Genomic DNA, 25891 nt, shown 5'->3' on the forward strand with positions numbered 1-25891 from the left:
CACACCAGGCGGTACCCCTGGCCAACGGGGAGCACACATGTTTTGCACTTGTGGAGTGCTTGTCACCACATGGTCCCAAGGGACATCTGATCATCCTCCTGATCATCCTCTTCACCTCCTCGTATCAAATGAGCTGGCTTTCTGCACGGAAGTCTTGTGAGAAGACCATGAATTCACAGCCTCTAAAGGAACAGTTTGTTCTTGAATGGAAGAAGAATTCATTAGTTAGTGATAATAAAAAAGCCCACATACATTTTTCAAGTCAACCATGTGGCTGCACAAAAATTGGTAGCACATTTCTCTATCAAATATATAGCTTATTTTAGAAGACTTTGTGTTTCACATCTGATGGTTTGACAACACCACCATACAATATGGAACATAAGGATTTGTTTTAATTGTGCAGCAGTTACATGTGGGCTGAGAAAAGTCATATTTTAACAAGAATGCCATAGTTAACAGGAGCTCACAGACCTCACATGCCTCAAGTCAGCATTAAGCAAAAGCAAGCAGACTCCAAGGATCTGTCTAGGATTCAAACTCACTAGTGCAGACAATGTAATTGGCATTGGAAATTGCAAAAGAATTATGGGCGCAGTGTCCTGTGTGCAGTGAAATGAACTGCTTCTCCTTGGCATGTATAAACAGCCAGATGAAATCAACAGAACAGCACAAGTTTTAAACCAGAGGGTCTTGTCAAAACTTCCAAGAGGGAAAAGGTAGGATGGAATTGAAAACCTGACTGAAAAAATGCACAGAACATAGACACTACTTAAGAGAAGCAAGAAACAAGCCCAGAAGATCTCACTCTGGGAAAAAAAACCCAAAGGCTTAAGAAATGGCGAATCTAGTACATTTAGATTAAAGCCCAAATTCCATATTCCTTACAACTCAGAAGAAAAAAATCCCAACACCTGTGCAGTGTCAGCGTGATAGGCTGAAAGTTTAGGATGATAAATGCAGTAGACTTTCTGTAGAATATCAATTTAATTTCAAAAAATTCAATGTAGTTAAGTGAGGAAAAGTTTCATAAGCTCTTTAGTGTAAGAGCTCGGTCAAGCACTCCACATCATCCTTTTACATAATAGGCATGTGGAAAAGAAGGAGAAACTACTGGGTAATTCCTTTCCATGGAAAGTCCTATGAGGCTACCAAACCAGCAGATGCCCTACATGTCTAAAACATGTCTGTAATCCATCTTCTCTCTTGTATTCTAGTCCTTTTTTCACAAAAACAAGTGAGTTCTTTTTTCTTGTCCCCAGGAGAATTTTGGCAAACTTGAAAGGCTAAGACTAAGGTAAAGGGAACAAAAAGAACTAATAAATTTAATCAGAAGGAAAAAAGGGGAGATTCAGTAATTGTAAAGTGATCTTATAATATGGAGGAAACCCAGTGGCAAGCAAAGATATAAGATGTAGTGCCTGAAAACATTAGAGAAGAAAGCCTTGCAGTTTCTATAATAAAGAAAGGTAATCTGAAAGGCCAGCTCTAGAAGGAACTTAGTTATTAATACAGGCTGAGCAAAATCCCCCCAAAGGGAAGAAACAAACAAAAGATATACAAATTTTGGACTTTGCAAAATATTGTATGTGCAAAAATGTGGACTAGATGATATGCTATTCTTTCATCCCATCAAGGAAAAAGGCTTGAACAGCAATAAAGAATAAGTTTTGGAAGTGGCATTGGAATTGGCATCAAGTGAAACACTGAGCAAGGAATGGCTGGAAGATCAGAGTTCAGGGCTGAGCATTTTGCCCTCAGTCTAACAACACATTCGTGTATTGGCTTAGTACGTAGTGATTATCTGTATACTTTTTCTAGTGGGGACAGGATTGAAACACTGAAAAAACCCCTTAAAATTCTAATTTATGCTCTAGTCCTCCTGAAATTGTGAGGAGCTCTTCTTAAGCAAGAGGTGCAGTAATAGCCCTCTTGCAGGGGGCTACATTAAAATGAAGCCTAGTGTATTGCATTTAATATAACTATGATTTTTTTTCATTTTACTTACTGACTTTGCTGCTGCAGACAATCTGTGCCAAGGCTGGCATGTTTTATTCCCTTTTATAGAAGACTGCATTTCTAAAGTTGTGCAGTGATCCCAAAGTACAGATCAGAGGCTGTAGAGATAGGCTATCAAAATCTCTGTAGAGTGACAACATTGTAACCTACTTAGAAGAAAATACTCTGGTGCATCTTTTATTTGCATACATGGTTTTTTTCACAGGCAAAAACTTGAAAATGTTAATTCCTACTTTCCTAGTTATGTTGAAAATGGACTTTCAATGTATATGACTGTAAAATTTCCCAGCTGAAGAAAGTTGCATCTAAATATTTCATAGACGAGTCCGGAGAAAACCACAAATATTTTTGCTCATTTCCTTGATTTCATTAAGTCTGTCTTTGCTGGGACAATGCAGAAAATATTAATACAAATTAAAATTGCAGAAGCAGTTACTGATGTGAAAATAAATTGGAATATCGTGAAAATCTTGTAGCGTGACTTGCTACATCTGCTTAAATAATATTGGAGTGCATTCAGGACATGTCAAGATGCCTTTTGCATACCAAATCTGCTGTTTAGTCTACAGATTTTGAAAAACAGCATATAGCTAATTAACAAAATGCATCTGTGAAGAGCACTTTGTGGATATCTTGTACAGATCAAGTGTCAAAACAAATAGGGGGAAAAAAAGGGAAGACTATGCCAAAGAAGTGGACTATTTTTCCTCTTTCAAGCTAGTGTGAAATAAGGCTGAATCTGTCATCATTCAAACTGATCACCTGTAAAATATTCAGGCAGATTTGATTTACATTTAATTTCAAAGATGTCACTCTACTGCTTTTTTATCTCTTCTCTGTATTCTCTTCTCTTTTATGCAGTAAGATCTGGGGGTGTGGACTCTCATAATTGTACATTAATTAGTTGTATGCTTCTTTTTAGGCATGGCAATATAAAATGTGAAGTAATAAGCACGTGCTTATCATTAAGTATATGAGTAATGGCATCCCTGTGTAGCAGAACACTTAAGCATTCCCGTTGTATTTAAGCAGCTTGTCGCATAGGGATGGTATTACTCACTTGTTTATAATTCAGGATATGTTTAAGGGCTTTGCTGGGTCCGAGGGGAAATTGTTCTGATCTCACAAGTACTAATCTTCGTGACTACTTTTACTAATGTTAGTTTTGTGGTTTAATTCAGTTCTGTAGATGGTTTGGGAAAGCCACTCAGTGAATATTGGCCCTCAGTTCTGCTGTGTATTTACATGGCACTATCTATCGATTATCATGGGATACAGGCTTATGTTGTATTTTTGCTAAATATCCTGTTTTGTACAGTACTGCATTTTGATACGGATTTCAAATGGAGTTTTGTGTTTTTCATTTAATTATAGGCAGAAATTTGCAAGGAACTTTCAGTGAGGATGATTGGACTGAGAGAGCAAGGAAAGCAAATTTTCCAAGTGTGTGAGTGTAGAGTTGTTGTGCCACCTTAAACTACTCTTTTGCTGTGTATGAAACCTATGGAAACAGTAGTCAAAAGGAATGACAAAGTCTTACTCATTGGTCAATGTTAGTTTTCCTGTTTTAGAATCTTTAGCATTCCTGTCTCTGTTTTCACCTTTCTTTCAATCGAGGCTGCAGGGATCCTTTAAGAGAGACTGGCAGTGTTCTCTAATGATGCACCCGTACAGCTAAACAATGTGAGGTACTGCTTCCAGCTTAGTAGTTGAGTACACAGTTCTGCTTTGACAGAGTTTCAGGACAGCTTTACCATGATGCTAGGTCACTGTTCCAGCTCTAGGTGTGAGCTATGAAGCATCTTAGTAGGATAATTGCAGCTGGTTAAATGTCCATGCTCTCGACCTTGTCATTGTCGGTGCTTTGTAACCCATCTGTGTCTGAGGAAAATGAAAGCATACCCAAATACTGCCACAAGTCAAAACCAACTAAAAATGTTTTGAGGCCTTCTTCATGCCACAGCTTCTTTGACTCATTCAAAATGTTCTGCCATCCTTAGCACCAGCTCCAGTCATTTTCAGAATGTGTGGATGGGTCAGACATGGAAGTCTGGTGTTTTAATCTGTGTTTTTTCGTGGCTGCAGTTTTCTCTTATTAGATGGCATTCTTCTCCTTGTTGTCTGCTGCTGTGTTTCTTTCATCACTATGTGTATGGTGGCATCACTGTCATGATCAGAGCTTGTCAAGACTTGCTGTGTCTACATCATCAGTAAAATGCATCAGTCCTCTCCATGTGCTACTTGCAGTTAAAATCCCTCATTTAGTTGCCGAGGAGGTTCTGCCATGGCTTTTTTTTTTCCCAGTAAATCCAGATTGCAATTTTTTTTTCATCTCCTAGAGATAGAAAGCATAGAGCCAGCTCTAAACTTTTTCCTGGGAAGACTTACAGATGATTCCCTGAGATCAATATCCTTGTTGCACAGGAAAGCCCAGACAGCTGGTGCAGCAGAAGTATGGAAAAATCCAGACACAAAGAAAATTAGATTTTTTTTCCTAAAATCTGGGGATATTTGAGATTCTTTTAGTTAATAAATGAAAGGTTTACTATGCAAACCACTGGGCTAGAAACTTTTTTTTTTAAATAATTACAGAATCATCTGATTCTAGGAAATGGTGCTATAAATAAAACACCAAATTGTGCAAAATTTGTGGTAAAATGACATTAACTGATAAAATAGTAATGTGGGCAGATAACCAATATGTATTCTGACAGTTATACACTTAGTGTTGTTTCAAGCCTTTAAATAGACTGTGCCCTTATTCAAACAGTGGTTCATAAGTAGTGTAACCCCAATTGTGGTCATCGCAGGCCGAGTAAGTCAAAGAAAAACTGCCTTAGAGACATAATTCCTCTGTTCTTTCACGACAGTTAATTAGCTACTGGGTGACATTTGCTAACCCCTTCTGCCAATGCAGTACCTAGCTGGTTTTGTCCACCTCCAAGCTCCTTTGTGCTGTATGGGTGAGGGGAAAGCAAGGAAAGCACTCAGTCCCTGTTAGATCAGTTCATTCAGGCAGAAAATAAAGACCTTTACCTCGGCATAGTCACTGTGCTTGGTCTGGTCCTGTAAGGACCCATTTAGCTCTTGACAGGTATCTTCTGTAAATACACTTAATAGCCTAATATGGAGTAGAGTGAGCAAAACCACAAGTTTTGAATGTGTGTTTGAAATATTTTACCTAGTTCTTGAAAAAAATCTGAGGTGATTTATGATTTTCCAATATAGAACTGGAATGCCAGGGGCGACAGAGATGTGAATTTTCTTCTGCTTCTTCAACCTCTCCCTCAACCAAGGACTTGAAGAGCAAGGATATCTCAGTTTTATATCCTCCTGCTAAATGAGACTGCTGGCAAGGATCCTTAGGTACAGTACATTACTTATATTAATACGCAGTTTTGTCAGCCTGAATTATTATTTTACAATTTATGGCTATCTAGATTAGATGCAAGGAGCTGACCAGGCACAGCAGCACAGAGCCTAGCACAGTCATTTACTCTAGCTTTTATATTCTCCATGGCAAATGGAGTGGCACCTTTTTATTTTGTAATATTCTGAGAGCTTTTGAAGACCAGACCCCTTCTCTGAAATCTATCCTTCTTAGCACATGATTTTCCCATGCATCTGTGGCAAAAGGAATTCCTCTGTTGAGTGCAGAAGAGTTTGTTCTTTCATAAGAACTTTGAAAGTATAAAGCCAAAACAGGTTTTAGGATAAATAAACTCAAGGAATAGAATAGAATAGAATAGAATAGAAAGTAGAATTATTTCAGTCCAAATAGCCACCTTATGTTCCTATTTTTTTCCCAAAAAGAAGGAGCAAAGAAAAGTAACAAAACATAAAGAAAAGTAACAAAATGTATTCAATTTAATGCCTAAAATGGATTAGAAGTAACTATAAATATTTCACACTGATGGGGTGAAATCCTGGTCCCCCTCAAGTCAGTAAGTGTTTTGTCACTAACAGGGGCAGCATTTCACACTACGTGTCTGAATTCATGTTTCACTTGAGTAAATATAGGCAAATCATTTTGGTATCAGAAATAATATTTTTGTTTCAAAACCAGTCATTTATTTCATTCTTATTTTCTTGCTTTCCTGTTTTTACACAGGCTCTGCACATACTGCATTGTATTTCTAAAAGCTGTAATTTTTCTTTAGAAAAGAATATTGTTTGCTCTCCTGAATAATTCATCTTGGAGTTCTCTTTTAATCCCCCATCGAATGTGCCAGTCTTGTAACTTCATAAAGGAAAAGAAAGGAAAACAACACTCTAAGGCTGATTTATGAATTAGACCATGAACATTAAAAATACATAAAGCCTTGGTATAAATAAGAACTTCCGTTTTTGTTCTAGTTCAGTTACATCAGTACCTCTGAAACAATACTATTGGTTGTATACAGATTTCCGCTATTATAACTGATGTATCTCAGAGTATGAAAAAAAGGAGTATAAAAGATAAATATGCTGAAGATTTGCTATTTAGCCTTGAGTTAATAAGGCTAGCAATTTAATGTAGGATTTGAAGGGAAAAATAAATGCTTACAGTACAATATAAATTCAACTGTAAATACTATGCAATTTATAATATTTGGGAAACAAATAGATGATAAAAGAGCTTTTAATATAAGTTCCTATATATCCTATTAGGTTAAAATAAAAAGATTTTAGATGCAAAGGAAAGAGTCTAAAAGAACTTTCATAGACAATCTGTAGCCTATAAATGATTGTAAGGTCTTTCATTAGATTACTGTTATTTATTTGATGTACATGTCAGATTAGTGAGAGACCTTTCAGCATCCCAGTGAGGTTCAGCTCCATCTTGTCCCTCTGATCTGTAGAGGTCATCTACCTCTACTGCCCAGCTGCTGAGCTGGGATATCTCCAAATCGTTGTTGTAGGCAGCTCCAACTCATTTCCCTAGTATAAGATACACTCAGGCATTGCAGCTTGTATAAAGTGTGTATAAAGTATCAAAGCTGTGTGTCTTGTGGTATTCATAAAATGCCAAATGGTAATAACCCCAATAGTTGTGTATTGCCATGAAGAATGTATTTACAAAGTCAGACCAGTATTGAGGGCACTAACCTGTGCCACAGCACATAAAAGGTTGTTCCGTCTATATGTGCTGACCAATCCTGAAATGTCAGCCACTCCCAGCCACCAGCTTCATTAGGCCCATGATAATCAGCCAAACCAGTTTTGATTCCCTGTGGTTGGCTGCATGGTTGTGTGGGTTTTGTCCATGACTTCTGTCACCTCCTGCGAGGTAATTTAGAGATCAGCAAAGTTGGGGGCCTTCAGGGGTTGCATTTCAGCAGTAGCAAGGAATGAAATGTTGTAAGTTCTTTTGCGTAGCGCTTAATAAAAGGGAAATAAACTGTGTTAGGGGAACAATGGAGTGAAGTCTTTTGGGGAAGCAAAACATAAAATGGTCCCCACATTAACATTCTCGGAACCATAGGCCAATCTACATCACCAGTTGTGGTGAGCAACACGTGTAATCCCCTTTCCTAGTCATTCATAAGTATTTATGGTTCACCAGTGTTAATGTCATAATGTTTAAGAAATTTAAATATTTCTGAAGTGCATATTTCCCAGGAATCTTCTCGGTATTCCTATCAGATCTTCCTGAAACCCTTTTTTTTAGTGTTATTTAACAAATTTACTAGAGAACTGATGTGCTTCACATATGGGAGTTGGTTGAGGTTGATTTGTTCATTGATTGCCCTGATTTTTGTGAGACACAGATCCCTGGTCAAAAGGTTGTATGTCTTCTGTAATAATTTACTGTTCAATTAAGAAAAGCCTAACAGAAGGGACTATTATTGTTTTGATTTTATTAGTTATTTTAATGTTTGTTACTACATTTTTCCTCTTTCCTGTTGTACAAAAATACAAGGAAAACCTAGATTAAAAGTTACCATGTCACGTTTCTGACTGTTGGCTGGGTGCCAACAAATAACAAGGTTTAGAACAATTAGTTTCATGTGCAGGGGAAAATACACATATATCTTCATGTTTCCTGATACTCTGCAGGAGGAAGATGATGAGCAAAAGCTCAGCTCCTCAGAGGTGTTTAGATCCTTTTCAAAACCACATGTCAGTACAGACACTGGATAGATGATGGGCAGCGCCAATATGCATCTGTGTGTGTCATGGGGCTGTTTTTAGCAATTGGAAGTTCATACAGGAGCCTTTACGAGCAAAACAGCTGCTGATTTGAGTCCATTTTTGTTTGAGGGAAAGCCTCAGGTTTAAAGGTCTGTTTGTTCTAGGGTGATTGAAGTCAGCACAAGTTTAGCCATTGATTCAAGAGAGCAGGTGGCAGTTCTTAGGAGTCCACTCCTGTTCCAGCTGAAGGCAACTGAGCTGCTGCCATTATTTAATAGAAGATATCTGTAATTCAGCAAATAATTAGTAAAACTGTCCTTAAACCTTTGTGCAGCTGAATCAGCTCACCTTTGTAGAAAGCCTTTCTCATTCAGACGGTAGGGCTATTGACAGGAACAGCAGTAGCAGCTGCGGTGTGGGAGAGTGTGTGTGTGTGTGTGTGTGTGCACGCGTGTGTCTTGCCCAGCAACCTCATTCACTGACTGTGGATTTCACCTCCCACGCTCCACCTGCGAAGGGCGTGTGATTACTCAGTTTCTGTCCAGCAGCAATAGGGGCAGCCTGGTGTTAATACTTGATTGGAAAGCAGTTGCAGTGTCTCTTTACAAAATCTTTGGATGCTAGGAATGCGTGTCCAGCCCCCCTTATGCAGTGTTCATGACCTTCAGAATAGGTAGAAAGGTGTGGTTGCATGCAGAATGATAAATACAAATGAACCAGTATTATATTAGGATTGGTTTGTCATATATATGTAGATATAGACACATATGAGTGATCTATTTTGCATAAGGAATTGCAGTACTAAGAGTCATAGTAGTTACTTCTCTGTTGTCACTATACACATTGAATTGCAGAGTGTGCTGTAAAAATAAAGAACACAGAAACATCTATTTTTCTCTCTTACTCTTTTTCTTTGCTAACACATTTTTAAGTTTGTAACTTTATTTAAAGAGAAAGGACCACATTGTCTGTTCTTTAATTTTATTTGATTTGCATGATACATAGAATATAGAATATATAAATACAATGTATAATAATTACATGATACTTAATAAAATACTGTATGTTTACTAGAAATAAATATATTTAATATGTATAAATAAAATATTGTGTCTATAATATATAAGGTATATAACATATAATATATAAAAATAACTCTCAGAATCACAGAATTGTTCATGTTGGAAGGCACCTCTTGAGTTCACCTAATCCACCTGCCCCTAAATGATTTTTTTCCCTCAAAACTGAGCAACTTTTTCATTTCAGAAAGGGAGTCTTTTCATGCAGTTTCTTCTGCCTTATTTAAACCATTTAAAAAACGTATCTTTAAAAAAAAGAAACCAAAGATAAGAAGATAAGTTATATAAAGTATATAATATAAATGCACTTTTTAGAAAATTTGAAATAATTTAAACCAAAAGAATGATGATGCAGTTCAGCAGTGTAAGCAGCTATCCCTCCTTTGGAATGAATAATAATGTGATTATTTTCTTACAGCATCTACAACTCTGTATCTGAGTTATTCTATGATTCTTTAAAATAATCGTTCTAATTGTGGGTGTTTTACCTCTTTAAAAACTGGTTTGTTCATTCCACGTGTGAGCCACACCCTGAAAAAAAGAAAAGCTTTGCACACCTAATTTAAGATTTAACCTAGTATCAGTGTTAAACCTGTTTCAGTCAGTCGTTCTCGTACTTAAAATGCTGTGTAACTCAAGGGTTTCTATTTATTCATTTAGCAAATCAATTTATTTGAATCTGCCATTTCTTAGAACTTAATTCCTGCAGTCCGAGGTGTGTAGTGTGCTATTTTTACACCAAAAATCATTGGGGAAAAAATTCACTGCCTTTTTTGTTTGTTTGTTTTCCACTGCATTGAATGTAACAAAAAGAAGGCAGCTTGGTAGCACTGTAGGCTAAATTCCCATAATTGTGCTCAGAGCAGATATCAGACAATCAGACCTCCTCACACAGACACAGGAACCTTCAGCCTTTCACCTACGTGCAGATGGTTTTATGTGTTCTTACAGTGCTTTTCAGCAATGCCTCAGTTGCTGATCACCAAGAACTGGACTGGTATCACTCCTGATTGCTCCTAGACTTCTGAAAAGGTTTTGTGGGAATTTAAAAAAAGGCTTATTAATTCATGTTGCTTTAGGCTATCATGATGCCATAGTCTAAAAGATCCTAGCTTTAGAGCTACAGAATCCCTGGGAAGTTCAGGAACCTGACTCCGTGGTGACCTTTTCTGAAAGAAAGGTCAGCATGCCACAGACAGACTTGCCAAGTCAACTGCTTTTCCCTGTAGACTAAAGCTTTGTGGTCTTATCCCCAGATCTGTTAGGAAACTTGGCCAAGCTACTGCTTTTTGTTGTTTCAGGCACAATATGTGTGTTGAAAGAAGTTTCATACTAAGTGAGAGTGATTTCAGCAAACGGAAGTAAACTTAGGATTGAAAGTGCTTAAAATCCACCCTGTGGCTCTGTATACATAATTTCCAATTTTTTACGGTTTTTATGATTTTCTAGATTCATTCATGGGATTTGGTTCTGTGCAAATCTCACGCTTCCATTTTCATGCTTGTTCTCTTCCATTTTCATGCTTTTGTTCTCTCAAAGTTGAGAGAGGTGAGACTTATTTGGCACATTAGGGACTGATCTTCCCACAGTTTGGATTAGCTTGGGATCAAAAAATAACCTAATTACTGACACCTCATTATTGTCAATTCATTATTTCCTATGCCAAAGAGTTTTAAGCAGAGGGGGTTAATTGCTTCATTTTAGGGGAACATTTTTGGGGTACAAAATCTGGGCAGGCCATTACCAGCTACTTTAAACACAATCACAGAAATGTTTTGACAGTTGGAAGTGGCTTGGGGTGACAGCTTTGCTTTGACAGTGTCTTGAGGCTTTTTGGTTTTGACTCAAGATTAAATTTTGGCCAGAACAAATGTGTGATCTTCCCATCCTCTTTATTCAAACTTCTCTTAGGGAGAAGTTGCCATTAATTCTGAAAAGACTGCAAAACTTGAAGATTTTATTTTATTAAATTTATCCAGTACAATATTTTCACGTATTTTCCTTTCTCTCTGTTCATTTGCATCTTAGATTAGAATACCTGTTTAGGGCAAGAACTGTGTCTTCAGATAGTATTAATCAGGCAATATATCTTTGGAGACAATTATGTAAATTTCTCCGTTAATATTTTAGAAGTGGATTCTTACCTGTAACAGCTGTTTTTACCTATTACATGTTTCAAGTCAGATTGTCAGTTCTTCTAGATCTCCAGACCTGTTCAGAAAGCTGCAGAGATCTGCTGATTTATAGTCACTGTACATCTGACCCAGCATTCATGCAGTTACTGATATATAATCTGAAACCAGGAATGTGTGTGCTGCTAAGGATTTAATACTTTATTTATGTGACTACCGTGGCATAAATATATGCCAATCAACTGTGGCTTCTATATTGAATATCGTCAGGTCATTGTCCAGTCATGCCCACATAGACTCCCTAATAGACACTGAACACAGATATGGCATTGGGAAGTGGGAGTTCTGAGGTGCTGACAGGGATGAGTGAATCATGGACTAATGCCAGTCAAATATGTTACTCTCTTAATTTTTTTTTTAACCTCAGAAACCTCAATCAAGGTACTTACAGCAGAGTAAAATATGAATATGTCAAATTCCTATGTGAGTCACAGACCAGATCCTGTGGATCAAAAGCTCTATGGCTGAACGTTGCACTGGGCTTTATAAGGACAACTGGCACTTGCAAGTGATACTTGTCGTTCTGGGTTCAGATTGCTCTACAGTGTTGCAGTTTAGCACAAATATATTCACCTAGAATTTGCTATGTGCTCCAAGGAATAATAACTTGTCATCAAACCTGCACACCAATAACTATATATGCAGTGAATAAAGATAGATTGTTCCTGTCTATGACAAAAAGGCAGGGGAATATACGTCAATTGGCCATTTAGGTTTGTTATGATTCAGTTGGCTCAATTGACTCAAATCAAATTTTGTGATAATTTCCCCGTCAAGTTCCATCTGTTTCAGAAGGATGACAGATCTGAATTTGTGGGACTCCTGTCCTTTTGTATTATCAGAAGGACGTAGTGACGTATTTTGAGTCTGGCAGCACCACTGGCTATTTTGGCTGATGGTATGCAGGATCAAGTGGTATTGGCCATTACCAGCTCCAAACGTGTTGTAGCAGCAAACGTTTGGTTGGCTCTGTGAGTTGTGTCTACTGACAGTACATTTGTTGTGCTGTCCAAAAAAGAGAGGGATACTAGTGGTAATGTACAACATAATGCTCAAATTTATACAATTGCTGTGTTTTAGTAATTGAGGGAATGTTGGATTTTATAGCATAATCCCAGATCAGCTCTGAAGTTCTGGTGCAGTTTAGTGAAGAAATGAAGCTTTCTAGCACAATTTTGCTTATATTCCACAAGTTTTTACACTTTTTCACAACTTCTTAAATAACCCATCCTTTTTCTAAAAAAATGCCTGCTATCTTCTTTTATCTGAGGTCTTTTAACAAACAGACATACTGTATTGATCTGCTGTCTTGCCTAGGTAAAAATGGCCATTAAAACCACAGTAATTCCAGCTCAAGTAGTTTGAAATAACTTGCTCTTCTTTTGAATGTGAAAAATGTCTGTATTCTTCTAGCAGGGTTTGTGTTGGGTTTTTTTTTAATAACAGCCACAACAGAATGTCACAAACTGGGTGGAACCTACAGAGGGATAAAACCCCCACGGATACAGAGTTTATTTGAAACTCCCCTCCTGCACACAGTCATGTGAGGCATTTGCATTTGCAGCTCTGTGTTACCCCACCTGTGTGTTAGTTACCTGGTGAGCACATCTTTTATGTTCCACAAGTTGTCAGGCTCTCAATCCACACATAGATGCGTGCATGTATATTGACTCCGCAGTGAGCAAAAATGATCAGAGAACTGGCAGACTGAGCAGCAAAACACAGTAGAAATGTTGAAGAAAAGGCTACATAGAAAAGAGTTTTAGATAATTATGTTCAGCTATGTGTGTAAGTGAAAACAGGCAACTTTGTCTCGACACTGAATTTGTTGATTAAAAGAAGATAACCAGTATCTAAGAAATACATGTTGTGTGCATAAAATGAACGCTTTACATACATGTTTGGTATCCCACAGCATATGTGAGATAAATTCAATATGCAATTATGTGATATTTTTTACTATATTTGGTTAATTCTTTCATACCTTAGTGCTCGATGGTAGGGATTCAAGTCTGTGACATCTGTTCTTGACTTACAGTCTGTGGCTTTTAGAAAATTACAAATGTTCATTTGCAAAAGCTACACGGCAAATGTATCGCATGTAATGTAAACATTGTGCAGCATCCTCGCTCTGTCAGCTCTGTTAACTAAATGCTGACACTAGATTTACAGAAAGCCTTGAAAATTACCCAAATCAAAAATACAGTTCTCTCCAAGCACTTACATTGTGCACTTCCATTCACCCTCATAAAAGAACATTTATTTGGACTACATACTTACAGAATTTTGATATAACAATTTTTTCCAGAGAAAATGTTTCAAACAATGAAAAGTGTGGTGGTATCTGTTCCTTCCCTTTTTTTATTTCTTCTTAGACATTTCTTTTTCTTCTTTCAAGAACTAATTATTGGAGACACCAGATTTTACAACTGGCATTTTCATAATTTTGAATAAAAATTTTCACAAAATAATCTCGATTTTTCTGAAATGGAAATTAGGTGACATATATTGTGAATATATTCCAGTGGTTTCAAATGGCCCAACTGAACACAGACTATGCTCACGATTATTCCTTACTGCCAATATTAAATATCATAGTTAAGGTTGTATCTTTCAAGCTGATAGTGATTGTCCTGTGAGTTAGCAGCAGAGTATCATTGCTGTTGATACAAGATATTCATAATTTCTTGTGTTGCTATATTGCTTTCATGATTGTCTCTATGAACTTGTCTCTTTAGGATTTAGTTCAGTGTTAATCAGAGGTAAAGCTAGGCAATTTCTGTCTTATACTTATACTTGAAGAACAAAAAAAACCAGCAGAAAATCTTTTACATAGAAACAAATAACACTACAGAATCAAACTTTGCCTTAGGTGAGCTAGTCCCCCTTGCATCCCTCTACAAGGAGCAGAAAGAGGCTCCTCTTGACAGTAATTCAGAGGATCTATGTGTCTCGACCACAGAGCAGGACTAGGGAGATTTCTCCCTAGAGTAAAGTTAAGCCTGTGGAAATGTCTCTCAAGTTTCTCTATTAGAAACAAATTCTGCTTTATGCCAGACTACAGTATTCAGTGCTGGTAAAATGTAAGATGGACAATTACAGCATTGGCATTATCTGCCAGGGCTTGTCTAATTAATTGCAGGAATGGGAGGACATGTTGTCTTTTAAATTATTTTTTAAGAAGGAAAGTACTTAATCGCATTTTTGCCATTAGTCTTGATGCAACACTAGATATAGAAAGTGATTCTATATTTTGTATACTGAATATATAATCCCATTCTCATTTCTCACTGTCAAAGATATCTAGTGATCTCATGTGGAAAGTTCAGAGTGCTGTGTCACGGTCAGTATATTTGGTTTCTTTGGAACTAGGCAACCCCAACTTAGTCTATTCCAAATAACAACATTTCTTATTAATAGGGTTCTTTTTACAGTATTGGTAGTACTTGGCAGCAACGGAGAATTACGTGTGCTAGATGATGGCCTAGTTAATTGTGGAATTTGATTCTCCTTTATCTCCTGAGCTGACTTTCAAATTCTTACTCTTTTTACCTGAGAAACATTTTGCAAACATTAGAAACCAAACTGCGAAGGAACCCGGGATTTTTGTTCTCAGGTCTGGTAACAATCTCATGTCTTGCAAAGATCCCGCAGCTGTTCTGACTTTAGGGGCATTTGAAAACATCTGTTAATGCACCTTATTAAAATAATCTCATCTGAAGACAAGACTGTAAGACCCAGTACAGATCTCTGAAGGTATCTGGAGAGCTCTCCATGATTTCACTGTGCTGTGGAGAAGACCACTAGACCCTTTAAGAGGGAAACTGTTTTCAGTCAGTATGAAAGTGTCTGTGATTCTGTTAAAAATGTCTCTTCCAGCCTCTCCTCTACTTTTTAATCTGCCAATTCTATGCTTGCTTCTCTCCTCATCACTGTGGTGACTTAATTTGTTCTTAAATTCAAACTGCAAGCTCCTCTAAGCATTTTTCAAAGCCTTTTGATACAGTTCCTTTCTCCCTCTAATGACTTCAGAATGAGCAGACAGATTTAGAAGTCCTTTTTCCTCTTTCTGTGTGTCCTGCTTTCATCTAGTTAGTTGTCATCTGGGATTAAACCATGACACTGCTAGGAGTTTCAGAGAGAATGGAAGAAGGCAAGCAGAGGATCCTTCCTCCACAGCGGTAGAAGAGGGTTCCTTTCTCAGGCACTTCCAAACATGTGCCTTGTCGAACAGCCTGACACAATGTTTATAAATGGATTTTCTGGGTTCATGACCTATTTCAAAAGAAGTGCTGGAAGCCAACACATTTTGTTCTGTCTTATCCGGGTACACTGGGCACCTGTTACAGAGAAGATTCTTCACCCAGGCCTCTCCACTGGGTAAATTTAAGCTTCTATCCAGGTAAGAAAAGGTCTTGAATAAAAAGGAACAGCCCTGGGTGAATCCCATAGAAAGTAAGACGATATGCAAATAAGATCTTTGGTGTTTTCAAAATTATTATTCTTTTCTGAACATTCAAGCACGTTTATTCATATGACACCGTTAGTATTCCATAACTTTTAAGTGTCTCACATGACCAGATTGAAATTTAATTTTGAGTACATTTAATTAGATAGCAATTATATTTTCCTATAACCGTACAAGTTTGGGACAAAATTTTACCAACCATTTTACATGAAAACATTACCTGCTTTTTAAAGTGCAAGAGAAGGCATGAGAATCACCACCAGGTGTGTCTAAACTGTCAGTTTTGCAGTTAAGAGGAATTTGTGTATAAATTTCTTTTTCTTGACCATGAAAGTCAAAGGATTCATGTGTACCAAAGTATGTTTCTTAAACATACATAGAGCATTTTCCATGTCAGTTCCAGAGACTGCAGTCTGCAAGAGTAGTGTAAGGACTGGGGATGCTGTTGGGCTGAAACTAGCTGAAATTCCTTCTACATTTCAGAGGTTTTGCATACACTGTAGGAAATTGGGCAGTGCCTAAGAGAACAGAGAACAAGATACATAAGATCTGTGAAACAGCAAGAGGTGAGATTTGATTATGTGGTTGTAGATCATTGTATTTTTACCACCTTGGAAACTTAGCACCATGCTCTCCTCCTCCTCCTCCCCTCAGCTTCCTAGAATTCACCAATAGCAAAAAAATCCCCATTCAGTTTGGCGCATGAAAATCTTGAAAGGACGCGGATGAGATTCCTATTAGGGTTTTGGAAATCTGCTGTCATCCCATCAGCCCACAGAAACACTCCAAAATACCATATTCTGGGGGAGAGAATGGAAAGTATCTAGAGCACCAAATGTGGCAGCTGGAAACAATTTAAAAAAAATACATAAGATGGGTAGGCCAGTGTTATGAGGAGTAAGAGAGGCAGCTGGGAGATTTAAAAAGGAAGGCCTGGGAGCAGCTGAAAGATGCCAACAGGCTGTTAGTGAGAACATCTGAGAGAAAACATGCCAAAATGATAAGAAAAACAGCTGGAGAAAAACAGTATTTCAAAGCCTCTGAAACAGGGATGGATATGCAAATTCTGCTAACTATTGAATGAGTAAATTAATTACATTTTTTTTCTTTTCTGCTTTCATAAATTCCTCTTGTTTTCTCAAATGACCTCCTTCTGTAGAACCTTAAAGTGACCTTTTCTGCTGTGTCTTCCTCCTCTTGACCTTTTGGTTCTTGGTTTTTCCTCCACAGAAAATAGGTGTCTCTGAACAATCCTGTTCATTTGTTGATAGTATATTAAGCTAATATTTTAGCTGTTTATTTTTCTATTTCCTGACCTTATTAAGACTTTCCCTGCTTATCGTTCTGAATGTGAAAACCTCTTGGTGGAACACCATTCTCTGTGAAGGAAATGCACAGGTAGCAGTTGATTTTAATAGCTCCAAGTCTCACCCTGGGTAGGGCCTGTAAGATTTAGATAGCTTTGTATTGCAGAGGTCTAGCTGGAGGAGTTGACAGGCTTGAAGAGTCTGATGAACTGCCTCTAGAATTTGACAGGCTCTAAAACAAGTTTGTAATAAGAACGTGGTGACTTTGGGAAGTAAGCTATAAAAATACACAGTGGAGCAGATTTTCAAGATTTTATGCATTACAGTTGCAAATGTAATTTCTTATGTATTTTATTATACATGCAGCTCATCATTTACTCATATCTGATTACATATTTGAATCTAGTCTAGGTGTGTGCATCAGTGATGTAAAGACATATGCCAATATCTGATAGAGTAGCATATTCTCTACCTTTGAAATTGTGTCTCTGCTGTTTTTCATCTGTGAAAGCAAGAGACAGTATGTATGTACTTTTTTCCCACATAGATAATAAGGAACAAAGAGCTTATGTGAAAAGAAGAGTACCGGAGAAGATCTTAATAGATTCTGTCCCATCAAAGACAGAAATACAGCAACATGATAAGAGCAAACATGCTGTCTAGCTTCTCTGAAGCTGTTTGCTAATGACCTCCAATGAACTAGAAACTGCTAGAGAGCATAGTCTCAGCTTGAAACCTGAGAGAAGGAACAATAGCAGACTGAGAGAAGGATGCAAAGCAGGTGAGAGTGGCGATAGTCAATAATTATTTTACAACAACATAGCTGTAATTTGGCATCAAATTCTTGATACCTTTCATGCTACCTGACATACACTGTAGTTGCCCAGGAAGAACAGCAGCAGTTTTGGAGGACATGAAAATAGATTCACAGGATAATAAAATAACAGAGAAAATTGAAAGGAAGAGAGGGTATAAAAATGCATAATAAAATATATGGATCATTTTTTGAAAGACGTCCGAATGATTACCACTTATGATTGCTAAAATATAATTCAATATGTAGCCAATAATAAATATTTTAAATAAGGAAAATAATAAGGTCGGGTCAAAATATTTACAATCTAGTCTGATAAAATACTAAATGAGACAGAAAGCACAGGTAGCACTTTCTCTTTTCCAGGGAAAGTTTTGCTTATCTGGGGTAGGAAAAAATACTTGGACTGAGTGAGAAGAAATGTTCATGGTGCAAATGAATTGTTTCTGAAGAAAGCATTTAAGTGAAATTTTCAGTCACCTGAAAGCCTTTAACTGTATCTTTTAAAATAAGATCTATTGTTTTGGAAGCCTCTGATATGATATACTCCAAACAGGAACAATTAAACAAAAGCATAAACTTGCAAGAAATTCTACATATAAGATGCAGTGTTGCACTTTTTATGCTTATGTAAATTTTTCTCTTAGAATAAGAAATTTCACCTTCCCTTTTTCATTTTGTCCATGATTAGCAGTAGACCAAGCAATTTATTATTCTACATTCTGGTGTAAATACAGATGGCCTCTGCTTTAAAAAAAACCACAGCTTTATGAGAAATGAGTGCAGGTGCACTTATCTGAAAAGAAGTGAGATAGTGGATTTGAGAAATAATGGGGGAGGCACTGTCCAATTGTTTTTTTTCAATGCATTGCCTTTGATAGTTGAAATAATTCTGCCTTCTACACATCCTGCTTTTCAGCCTGTAGCCTGAGAAGGTCTTTGTCAGTGGCTTTGCACCACCTTGTGACTCAGGAGAATTCTCCCTCAAGAAAGCTGCCCAGGTTCATGTAGCTGTAAACCTTGAGAAAGAAGGAGGATTTCAGTTGCAGAAAGAAGAATGCCTTGGTCTGTGATATTTTTAGTCAAAATGAGGCAGTGGTGGAGAGACTGAATTTGCAGGACCTCCTACATCAGCAGCATGCACCTATAAATACAGATGAGCTGCTACGAAATCTACAAACTAGAGATGTGCTTAGGCAGCTCCATTTAAATGGAGTGCGATAATTCCATTTGTAGTTGGCATGGGTCCCCAGTGTGATGCTCTTTGAGTGACCTTATTCAAAACTTACTGTTTCTCAAACAGTCCTGAGGTGGAGCGCTTTCTACCCCTCCTCAAGAATGAGAACAACATGAGAAATTTCACCACTGATAGTTTGGTTCAAACTCTGGGAAATCAACTGAACATCGCTTGAATATTTCTTTTCCCCCTCCTCTTCTCTACACTAAATCATTATCAGAAGACCCAAAGTTCATCACACACATGAACATGTTCCTGCCCCTTTCTTCCTTCTAGCATGTCACATTGAACAGCAGAATTGTCCTTCCACTAAACCCACAAAGATGTCCGAGCAAGCCAATGCCTGGTAGGACACAGTGCTGCTCGGAGGGTTTATGTGCAGCTTCCTCTGCTCAACAACAAGGCTTTAATGAGTTGTACTCTGGGGTAGCCAAATGGTGCTGCAAATACAGGTAATCCTCTGAGTACCAGGATCAGGGAACAGTGCAGTAAAATAGTTCTTTTCTTGAGCTCATTGCTGAATTAGGAATTAAAAGTCAATTACTATCACTTAATCTTTTACCTGTATGACTGACGGAACCTGAGGCTTTGCAGGTAACAATGCTTAGGTTGAAAAACGTCCCACTGAGAAACAATTTGTTTTCATGTTGGCATATATATATTTTGTCCTTAGGAGTCACCAAATGGGCAATAACTACCGTCGTTCTCAGCCAGTTAAGACCTGGAATATCTCCTCTTAGCATTTAAACTCCAGACAATTGTAACATCCTGATAATCACATTAAATAGCACAATAAATATTGAGAATCCATTGAAATATTTTGATGTTTGCAAGTAGTGGCACTTCCAGTACCACCGAGCAGACTGTACTTCTTACCCCTTTGGAGCAAACCTCTCTGGCCTCCAGCAGTTCTCTCAGGAAATATTCATGCAGATCTATTTACAGTCTGGGCCCTGGCTGGATATCAAGCTCATCTTGATTGTGTCCAAAGCTTGCTATTCTGTTCTCTCTGCAGTTAGCAACCAAGCTGTCCTGCTGAAACAAAGATCATTAATACAGTGTGGCTGCATTTCAAATAAACTATATCTAAAATTCAGTAGAGACAGTGCCTACTTCTCCCTAATACTACCATTCCCTGCTTTTAGGAAAGCCAGATTCCTTGAGGTTCCTCCACACACTGTTTGTATCTCTGCCAACCTGTATTCTTAGAGAACTGCTGGCAAGCACTAGTCCCACTGTCGGGATCAGGCCAAGGCGCTCCATACGGTTTGCATTATATTGACGACAAGACACAGGATCTTTGAAGCAAGCTTCATGCGTTGAAATTCCAGTGGCCACCGAGGCCTTCTTTCCCTGAAAGACACTACATTGCTGTTTTGTTTGCCCTTTGACTAGCCTTTATTAAGCCAAATCAATGCATTTGCGCAAAGAAAGCCCTTCAACTGTGGTGTGCCCTTCTCAGGCGCCCGCTTACCTGAGCTCCTGCAGCCATGTCAGGGGCAGCTCCATCTGACACCAGCCCTCTGAAGGCTGGTGGGCACACTTCTGTTTCCACACTCAGGCACAGTTCGCAGGGCTTTACATTAGATTCTGATTTCTTTTGGCAAGATCCCAGGTGTCGTTAGAATAGACAGGAGAGTTGCTATTCTTGATAAGGTCAGAGGAAAACCAGTTTCAAGACACAAGAGTGTGCATGAAACTGGTGACATTTGCAGAAGAGTAAAGCCCGGAGATCTCTTTACTCCCTCTTACATGAAAACCAGTATAAATGATGATGGCACTCAGGTTAGTGAAAGGATTCAGCTTACAGAAAATGAGAAAAGAGTTTCCTTGATAAAGTAGTTCTCTAATGGAAAAAAAAGCCAATATTGATGAAAATCAAGAAAGAATAATGCATGAACTTGCATTCTGTGATACATAAGACTTGGTTTATGAAGAACAGTTTTTCCTTAAACAATGTTCATAACATAAATTCATAACATAAATTCATAACATAAATTCATATAAAGGAATGCACACTACTCTGTAACTGTAATTGAAAAAGAAATTGTGAACATTCCTTATTGCACTAATGTACGACTTCCCATCTTCCAAGGCTAGGAAGAGAACATACTGGATAAAGAGAGCAGCCCACTTTTAAGGTTCTTCGTTGCTAGTATGATGAAGAAATTACCTCATAATTGGGACTGTCCATCACTTGAAAAAGCTTTGGCCATACCTTGAAACAAAGCTAGTGCTTCAGCTTGGTTATGCTTTGGTTGTTCTTGCCCATTTACTTGTCCGCATAAAACACTACGGCTAAACTTGACTTTAAGATCTTTTCCTAACCTAAACAATTCTATGATTCCTAAATTGTCTGACTACCTTCGGTGAAAATAAGATTTTCCTCTAGATCTCCATTCAGAAATATTACCAGTGAACAAATTAGCAGATGAATTCCAGCGGTTTGAACAAATAGTCAGGGAATCCCAATTTTTGGCAACATCATGGTATCCACAGCCTTGAACAAGTAATGAGTCTTTCCTTTGAAGCAGCTGGAAAATGCACTGATGTGTTTCTGTTGAAAGCCATTCAGTTGTAATAGTTCTTGTCAGGAAAAAATAAGAACAATCTGCTCTGGTACTTGTAAATGCAGTGATATTTTGCTTTTAAACAATTTATGATTTTTTTAAAATAGTTTTTTTTAAAAATAATTAAACCACAAAATGTTTTAAAAATTACCCATTTTTTTTTTTTTCTGGGAGACAATTTCGCTTACTGCAGGGTTTTAAACTTTAGCTTATTTTTGTCATCACTACAAATCCTGACAACACCAACAACAAAAAATACAAGTTTTTCACAGGGTGGCAAAATCCCTTGCCTGCATTTCTGGATTGAAATGTGTTTTGTTCTTCAAGTATGTGGTAAAGATCAATTCACGTCCTTGCAAGTGCAGTGACAAAACATTTTTAACAGCCTAATAACAGGTGATGGATTCACTGAGCTTTGCTTGTGACCTACCTCTGTCAGTTTTGGTATTTTGATGTCTTTTTCTCTGGTTCAAATGGAGTCGACGTACTCAGAAGAAGGCAAGCTGCAGATGGAAAGAGCTCTTTTGTAAAGACTTTTCCAGATTTCATTAATTTTTTGGTGAAAGACTATGGGCTTTTCTTATCTTACCCAGTTTAAATCTTAAGTAGGAAGTTAGTTGGCACCTGCAAGAGTCTTTGCCCTGTATAGAAGTGGGGGCACATCACCCCCAATAGCCACCTCTAGAGAAGGGAGAAGAAGCAGCAGGCACAGTGAAGTCTAGTCCAAAGATTAACACAGGGGTACTGAGCTAAAGATTATATATTAATCTTAGAGACCTCTCACCAATTAATTTGGATAGCATCTTTTGACTTTCAGATGCTTGATGATGAAACAGTCATATTTATTTTCTCCTTATTCTTTGACAGTATGTCAAGCTTATTTTTTCTCATAATTTTACTCTGATCTTTGGAGAAAAAAAAGTAACTGCAAACAAGCCCCCAAAGCCCAACTATTAATCATAATAAATATTTTGTAAATTCACACATAACCATGCTATTTTCAAAGTCCTCAAAAATCTTTAGTTGCTGCTACTGTCTGGTGTTTTCTTGGTTTTCCTAAATGAAGTATACGATAGTATCTTGAATCTGTTGCTTAGGATCATTAGGCTCAGTAATATGGTGGCATGAATGTAATAAACCAGCTTAAAAGAGTATTTCACCATTGTTTTCAGGGATGAACAAAAAATGGCTGGATGTAAACTTATTGGATGGCTCCTGCAAGGTAATCTTACTAGTCAATAAGCTGTAATATTAAATGTATTGTAAGGCTGAGTGGTGTTCCTTTTCTGGCATTTTTCCATTCTTCCCATTCACATTTTGGTGATAATTACAAGGTCAAATTCTGTCATAATCCTCAGTTTTTACTTGCTCATAATATTTTCATTAAAAATTTCCTAAGTGCCTTAGATTTTTACAGTCAGATTTTGCCCAGAGACTGCTTTATTGCTAGTTTGAGGGAGTGTAACCTAATAGTTTGAAGTTCAAACACAAAAGTTAATGGCAATCTGAATACACTGCTTACAGTGTATTTATTATAACAGTGTGTTTATTTATAACAAAAACTTGGAAAATAAATTGAAATTGTACAGAAGACAATTCAATAACACATGCAGGCTCTTGGTTCAGAATGGAATGCTTTTTCTCGTAAGGTTTTGAGCATAACTAGGGAATTGCTCAATTTAAAATGGCTCAGCATCTGCTGAAAAAGACTAAGAGGTGCTTTGAGTGGTTGCATCATTATTTTAATCCTAATATAGTCCTTTTACATGTTTGAAAAATCCAAGAAAAATTAGAATCAATGAACTCTAGTGCTGCCAAATTATGTTCTGTAGTTAATAGGAAAATACAAATATTATGAAAAATTACAATTCTGGCATACAAGTCATCAATGTAACCCTTTAAGGTATTACATCCTTTTTAGTCTACACATTCCTTAGCAATGGTTCCTTGTTTCAGCTTCTCCCTCCCTCTGTAAGGAACTCAGCGTTGGTCACTTTTCAGTATAAAATCTCTTCTGAAGGTTTTGGAAACAGAACTGGAAATTGTATTGTGGGTATTTTCTTGCTGCTTGCATATATGCCATCTCTCAAGTAAAATGATAACATTTTCGCTGAGTATTCAGGTATATCACAATTGGATGCTGATATTTCTCAGTTGTTTTATTTTGGTCCTGATAATATGAATTACTGGTATTTCATGTATGTGAGATGTTACCTAAGGTGTATTTTATGTACGAAGGTCTGTTCAGCTACTCATTTGTCAAAAAGAAGAGTCAGTGTTCAAGTTGTATGCCTAAAGCTAGGCTTGCTAGCGGAGCTTGCACATTCACATTTTTGCTGATGTTACTCATTCTGTCAAGTTATAGAGCCAGCATGCAACTGACCTTTATAAACTGAGTCATAAACTTTTATTCTGTTCCCATTGTGGCTTACCACAACACAGACCCCTCCAGGGCAGCAAACATTCCCCTTCATGCCCTCCCCTGCGGTGTCTGTTACCTCCAGATGGAGGTAAGAGAAGGCCCAAGGACATTGTCAGGGGTGCATTTAAGTAGGGAGAAGATGCTTTCTTCATCCTATATCAAATAAAAGATTAGTGTACCATCACTGTGCTCTGCCTTCCTCTCAAAGGGACTTTTGGTTTTAATTCCTACTTGATACCATGTCTTGTAGGCAAACCCCTTGGAGCAAGACCAGAGTAGGGAAATAGGAGAACAGAGCAGAAAATGGCGTTTGTTGTTTTCTACTCACCTCCCTGCTGGCTGTTTACACGCTTCTTAGTAGAGAGAGCACTACAGTGCTCTCTGCAAGGTCACAGATCTTAAGGTCAGGTTGCAAAAGGCAGTTCAGCAACACTTCTCAGCAGCCAGGCTTTAAGCACTCATTAAGAACACAACATGACAGCATCAGCCCAGGATGTTAGTGAATGTACCAGTTCTGGGCAACTGAGTTTCATAACTGTCCACAGTGAAATGAAGAGAGACCCTAAGACCAGGAAAAATCTCTTTTATAATTTCAATTTCACTGTTGCCTCTTTTGCAGATGAAAAAAAGACCCTTTTTGGGGATGAAAGAACAGCTCGAATTCCGCACTCAAGCCTGTGCTTCTGCTGAAGTCACTGTAAGAGTGACAGCTGCAGTAATGAATTTCAGTATGAAGATTATATAAACATCCTCCCATTCCTCAAAGAACTGGCCAAGACTGTCATGTATTTCACACAGGCTTCTTTCAGACATCAGGTAGCAGTTGCTTTTGGTCATTAGTGGCCTGGACTGATACTGAAATGTTAACTAGTCCTAAAGGTTACAAAACCATCATCAGCTGGATCTGAGCAGCTATTCAATGCTTGCCAGTTCAAGTACTACATGCAGGAAGGTATTGTGACCGTTAGGTTTTTAGTAACACTACTTTATGAATGTAGGAAGGGTTCAAGGACAAAAAAACTGCCAGGTGTGGAAGGGGATTGATTCAGGCACCTCTTGAAGAAGCTCAATCCACATACAGACCTGGTGGGCTGCACCCAAAGGTGCTGTCATTCTGAGGCTGCTCACTATCATCTCTGAAAGGTCATGGAGATTGGGGAGGTCTTCTGTGACTGCAGAAAGGCAGATGATGCACCCACCTTCAGAAAGTGTGTGAAGGACAATCTAGCAACCTATCAAACAATGATGGCGTGAGCCATCATTTCTTGGCAGAAATTTCTGGCCATGTGAAGGAGATGGTGGTGATTGGGAACAGCCAGCATGGATTTACAAAGGTAATGCCAGACCAACTTAATCGCCTCTTGTGATGAGGTGACTTCACCTCTCAAGGAGGGGAAAGCAGACACTGTTGTCTACCTTGAGTTTAGCCAGGCTTTCCATGTAGTCTCTCACAGAATCCTTGTATCCAGTTTCAGATGGTCCAGTCTAGCTTGGCAAAAAACTAACTGAATCATTGGTCCAAAGGGCTTATGCTCTGTCCAGAGGCTGGTTAGTGTTCCCTGTGGGTCTGTCTGGTCTGATACCTTTATCAACGACTTGGAGGAAGAGATAGGATGCAGTACTGTCATTATACTTAATGGAGGGTAGGCTTGATATACTTGAGACCAGA

General features: G+C 37.9%; 1 long non-coding RNA gene across 1 annotated transcript; it reads left to right on the forward strand.

Annotated features, from left to right (window-relative positions):
- The first annotated feature begins 4558 nt into the window (after window positions 1-4558).
- Window positions 4559-25071, forward strand: LOC108494226. Its single transcript, XR_001873781.1, has 3 exons — window positions 4559-5385; window positions 22973-23022; window positions 24842-25071. It is a non-coding gene; the product is annotated as an uncharacterized LOC108494226 (long non-coding RNA).
- The last annotated feature ends 820 nt before the right edge of the window (window positions 25072-25891 follow it).

This window comes from Lepidothrix coronata, unplaced genomic scaffold, assembly GCF_001604755.1.
Source record: "Lepidothrix coronata isolate B3197 unplaced genomic scaffold, Lepidothrix_coronata-1.0 Scaffold23, whole genome shotgun sequence".
NCBI classification, from domain to species: domain Eukaryota; kingdom Metazoa; phylum Chordata; class Aves; order Passeriformes; family Pipridae; genus Lepidothrix; species Lepidothrix coronata.